Raw genomic sequence first — 6,326 nt, forward strand, 5'->3', positions numbered from 1 at the left:
GCTTATTTCCACTCTATATGAAGCTTTAAAAATTCCAAAAAGCATTTATCGATGTTCAAAAAAAAGTTATGCTCGATTGGGTGAATGATTGCTTCACTTGGTCAAATTGGCAAAATTATTCAATTCAGCAATCCGTGAACAAGTAAAATGGTTATGTCTACCTAAGAGAAAGGTCATACTATAATTTCAACATTTGAATGTCCACCGGAAGTCGAGGACCATCGCATTTTTTATGGTACAGACCTCCGCGATGTCAAATTAACGCTTTCTTTGGTATTTTTGGACTATGGGGTCAAAATGAATATCAATGTGTGTCGGGAAATTGTTCAGGAAGAAGTTCTGAAGTTGTGAGTATACAAAAAATTGATTAGAAATTAGTTTAGATTCCAATAAGCATCGGAACCGTTACAGATATCGCACGTCAAAGAAGATTGGCTAAAAAACGTTTCGTTATTGACTTCGAGCGCACGTTGGCCCCCACGATTAGCGAATGCAAATTCTCCCGACTTCTCCAAAAGGGGCATTTTGTTGGTCAATATCATGACTAAAAAATACCAGAGTGTCAATCCGGTGAAGGCACCCCTTCGTCTTGAATGGGCTCACTTTCTGGAGTCTCATCTTCGGGCAGCGTGTGATGCGGTCATTGATTAGCACATGGCTATTATCGCTATTACCCATTCCAAAGGTGATTTAATTCAAAATTTTTAATATTTAGATTCCTCAAATGTTGACTATTTTCTCGTTTATGTCAATAAATTTCAAAAGTAGCAGTTCAATTGACTCATCCTGTAATAAGATCTCTAGTTCTGAGAAAATTCTGACAATTCTACTTTCAATTCTGAAACTACATAGGGGCAGTTTCATCCAATGATATACTATTCTATTTTAAAGCAGGGCATGATGTTCTTTTTGAACACAAATTCCTTTATAAACCTTAAAATAACATTTCTTCAATTAATTTTTCACAATGAGACCAAACGTTTAGATTTTCTTAATCGAAAAAGATCCTATTAGCACCGTAATTAGAATGAAACACATTGCAATTGGTTCTTAACCGGATTATAAGGACATGTTAATTATGCGAAGGTCGACTAATAGGAGGGTCCCCCGAAGGTCCTAAATCTCTATTTCTAATCATTTGTCTTGTAGAATTAGTAGCACAGACGGATGAACTAGCGAACTAACAGCGTGATATTATTTCTCAGAAATAATCTGAAACGCAAAAATATGTTGAAATAGTGATTTCCGGGAGATAGGGTAAAGGCTCATAATTTTGTCCAGTTTCTTATTTTGGACACTTTGAGGATAAAATTGGACACTAAAAATAAATTGATTAAAATTATGGATTTCTATTCCAATATTTGATAAATAATGAATTCTATCTAAATATTTGTTCTTTTTGGAAGATTTTAACACTAAATACGTTAAATTTTTAATATGATTTAAGTTGAAATTACTTTGTTGAAAATTCAGTGTGAGCAATTGCTTACGAGAAATATGACAGAACTTTGTGGTTACTTCAGTCTTATTTAGTTGTGGTGAAGTGTTAACAATGTTTCTTCGCGCTTTTGTGAGTGATATTATTGAATATTAATTGAATATTGTGTTGATTCACGTGGAACATCGATGCTTATAAGCAGACTGTCTAAAATTATGAGCCTTTACCCTATAATATTTTGCGCGATGGAAAAATAGAGGAAAACTAAAAGACATTCACATTATTTATAGACATGAACGTTCATAGAAAGAGTACTTTCCCATATTGACATCTTGTCCTTTATTCGGGGCTTCAAGTCTGCAGTTTAAACGGTTGCAGATATTCATTTAGGATTTTTAAGAAACCTCCCCCATTACACCTACTCAAATATTAACCAAATATCTGATATTAAATATTTTATATTTATAAGATCAAAAGCTTGAATTATATTACTAAAACCAAACTGCAGAAGGAATGTTTCCCTTTCTTTCTTCATGTTACCAAGGGAAAACAATGGAAAAACATTTTGTTGCCACTTCTTAGGGATGAACTCTAGTATTCAATCAAATTTTTCTCGTTGAAGAATAAGAAAAGAGCTTCGGGGGTGATTTGATAATGTATAAAGGAAAAAGTTTTCGAAGGTAGCGAAGGGAAAACTCACCTAAACTCTTTATACCCAAGGGGTAGGATTATTTTTTAGATTGAATTACGATATATGAACACCTGTTGCGATTGATGAAGAGATGATTTTCTCTGGGGAAAAAGATCTTTTTAATTAAAATGATAAAATGAGCTATGGACTAAGAGACCAATGTCCTAAAAAATCTCCATATATATGGAATTTTATCAGTGTCTCTACAAATTTTTTCTTCTTGATTTTGGGGAGACGAAAAGTCCAAAAGGGAGATGAAAAAGCAGAAAAAAAATCAATTGGGAGTATTATGGTTGTCAAATGTCTTTTGTTGGGTAACTTAAGAATCCTACAGCTAATACAGCAACTGGGAAGTGGTAAAAGAAATGGAGAAAAGAGGGACTTTTGGATTGAAGCAGCGGATGGGGTAGAATGTGGTGGTTTGTGTTATCGGGAATGTGAAGACTATCAAGGAGGGAAAGTGATAATATACGGTTGTGGGTGAAGTGAACAAAATCCATAAACCCTCATTTTCTTCAGCAGAATAAAAAGTTTCTTGTGTGCCTTATATCTTTTTTGAACTAAATCTCCTTCCAAAATTCTAACCCTGACACGGAAGAAAAAATGCAAACACGCAGCTTTCATCCCAAAGACATCGTGATTAGAAGTTGTCTCGCCTCAAGAGCGACTAAAACACAGTTCCTGTGTAAACAAATTTAGAAGCGATTTTCTGAGGATAGAACGATCCGCAATGTTTAGCAATTTACGTGCGAGAAAGCTCATCATTATTTTTCGCCAGAGCGCAGAGAGGGATTTCTCACAATGTGAGCTTTACAGACACTCTCACTTGATGGATATTTTGGTGTGGGATTGAGCGACGAAATCCCTGTGTCGCATGTTAAATTCTAAACCATTGATAAGGCAAAGGGAGATGGTGCAACTCCAAATTTATTTCCACACTCCTCAACGTTGTGTGGATGGTTAATCTGAGGCTTCTCATGGAACTTTTCGAGTGACACTCAGCAATTTGCACCCTCGAGCTTTTTTATCGCTTGTTTTTTTTTGCTGGATATTGGGTGAAAAAATGCAAAAAACTTTTAATTTTGCAGGGATTTTGCAGTTGACTAAACTACATGCCGCCCCAAATGAATAATGAGAGAATGCCTTTTGTTGAAACTTGAAACTACGCTATCTGGAGGCTTTAAGCTCCCAAAGCTTAAAATCCCTGAATTATAAACTTTTAAGCTATGCTCAATAGAGCTATCATATATGGAGGCAATTATAAAAACATGTTGAAGGAAAGGGAAAAAGTTATAAAATTAGTACATGGAAATGGTGATTGAGTGTGCTACATTCTTTCCTTAAGCGACGATCTGTTGACTTTTGTTGGAAAATCTGCGCTAATTGTTGACTTTTGACGAAGTATTGATGTAAATTTATGGGAAACTGGGGCACCACTAAACACGGGGTAGCACCAAACACTAATTTTTATTTCTAAACTACTCGGACTTTCTTGACCATTTCTTCAGTGGACAAGCATTCCTGGAATGCCTATAAATTTCTATAAGTCTTGGCCTCTGAAGTTGAATATCTGATTAAAAAATCGCAGTGTTTGGTGCTACCCCATGTTTGGTGGTGCCCCAGTTTTTCCTACCACTTTTTCAATTGAGGATTCACTATAAAAGAGCTATAATACCTCATCTTATCTACGATGCTGAAATTAGTACGAGTAGGGTAATGTGTGGTAATTCGGGATATTTTTAGCATTTTTAAGTTTCAAACAGCTCAACGACTTCTCAAATTTTTTTTTCTTTGTTGATACAAAAATTTATGTTAATTATACTATCCAGAATAAGATTCTTATCGGAAAATATTTAAAAATGCATCATTTTACTGCTCGAACTCAAAGAGAGAGCAGTTATATAATCGACTTTTTTTCAACTTCTCACTGTTCTGGAGCTTAAACGTTAAGAGATATCGACTTCCGGTCTTCGATGAGCCCTCCTCAAATGACATTATCTCGCACCCAACCTCTTTACTTTTCCCCCCTCCCCTTTCGTACGTTCCCTATCCCTTAAAAATAGGTCAAAAATGAGATTTTTCCAATTTTGCAAAAAATTGGCCCAAGCTTTTTCAGTGATTTTTGCATATGTTTTACAGCTGGTCCTGGCGAACATTTCGCCCAAACATACCTATGGCCGGAAAATTCGCCATTTTGAATTATTGAAGGTCAAATGTCAAATACTTTGGAAGGCTCATTTTTCTTTTTGGTTAAATTTGGATTTTCTAGAAAAGTATTGCAAATTAGAACTCGGCTGCATCGGTCTTCATCAGTAATGAAACGGTTAAGTACCGATTTTTTGATTTTGAAATGCTTTTGTGATTTATGAATCATTTTGATCTCTAGTAGATCAGTTATTCCAAAAGATTATGCAAAAAGCTAATTCACGGTGAGCTCTATCACCTGAGTTCGAGCATTCCGCAAAGCTGGGACGCTTTGCCATCTCTTTTTTTTATACAAAATAGCAAAAAATGTAACAAAGTAAGAGTGGTATATTTCGGGACAGTTGGGTATTTCGGGACAGACAAAAGTCGCTATTATGCAAATAAATTTCATCGATCCTGATTATTTACCTTTAAGTAGAAGTTCTAAACTTTACTCTTTCATAAAAATTTTGTATAAATTTCACTTTTAAAGTCACTTAAATCGAAAGAACTAAGCACTGTTTGTGTTGACATCTGCAAAATTGACCACACTGAAGGTTTTGTAAAAAGTGAAATGTTACACTCACAATTCACACGTATTTCACGCTTTAAATAAAATAAAATTTCAGAAGTTTTATGTTTATCTGATACGTAAAGAGCTTAATATTTCGTAAACAACTTAAAAATAATAAGAAAACAAATATTTATAGGATTTTTGATGTGTCCCAAAATACCCATATTATGTCCCGAAAAGCACCTTGTCCAGAAATACCACACGTTACCCTACTAAAATTAATCTAAAAAAATTATTCAAATATTTTCCTAAAAAGTCAGTACATAGCCAATAACGTCACATATTTTTAAACCTCGCATTTTCTAAATCTAGGAAATTAAATTTAGCACTGAGTACTAAAACTGAGTCGAGACAGAACTTCTTATTATAGATTTTTATAAAATTCGAATGACGAATCTTGATATATTTCTATAAACATCTAAAGCTGTTTATAGAATTTTATTGTAAGCATGGTCTTAAAATGTATATTTTAGTACAAGTCTAACGGCGTTATCACACTGGCACATTAAAATTTTAATGTGATTCACATTAATTGTCGCTTGTGAGCGTCCAACTTATTTGTGTCTTTGAGTCACATAATATTTGGGGTTTTTCTATTTATTGATAAAGAAGTGGATTTGGCCTGCAAAAATAAATTTAAATTTACCTAAAATTTTTCACATTAAAAAATTAAAGAGAAAATGGCATTAATTTTTCGCATTAATGCTATAAATCAATTTATATCAAATTTTGCGGGCCAAGTCTACCTTTTTATCAACAAATAGATCAAATTTTGAATATAAAATGATTCAAACACACAAATTACACATTTGGACTCTCACCAGCGACAATTAATGTGAATCGTATTAAAATTTTAATGTGCAAGTGTGATAACACAGTAAAGTTTATTAATTGTTCATTTAAATATGAATATAATTTCTTACTGAAACACCAAAAATCTTGTTTACCTAAAAGGTTTTAAAATTCAGAGATATTCACAAATGAGTCGAAATACTGGAATGTATAGTAAAATTACAAATCTACTTTTTAGTACAAGTTTAAAATTTCTAAAGGCTTGCAGTATTTACTTTATTTGGGATTCTGTAAATTCACTTTACTTTTGTTCTTTAAAAAATAATTATACATTCGTCGAAATTATTGAATTTCTGGCATATTTAAAAGAAAATAAAAAACAAATTTTTTTTTAGTACAAGATCGAAAATTATGAAATTAGCGAAATGCTTTTTTAGCATTACTCGAAATTCACGGTGTACTTTCCTTTGTAACTTACAACATTCACGAGAAATATTCAATTTAAAGTATTTTTAGAAAAAAAAAATGATTGCCTATTTTTTAGTACAAGTCTGAAACTTATGTAGAATGACAAATAAAATGGTGAATGAAATTTCAGATATAAACTCTCGAAGTTAAATTGTTTTCTGAATACAAAAACACTCGAA

The sequence above is a fragment of the Phlebotomus papatasi genome, chromosome 1, assembly GCF_024763615.1.
Source record: "Phlebotomus papatasi isolate M1 chromosome 1, Ppap_2.1, whole genome shotgun sequence".
NCBI lineage: Eukaryota > Metazoa > Arthropoda > Insecta > Diptera > Psychodidae > Phlebotomus > Phlebotomus papatasi.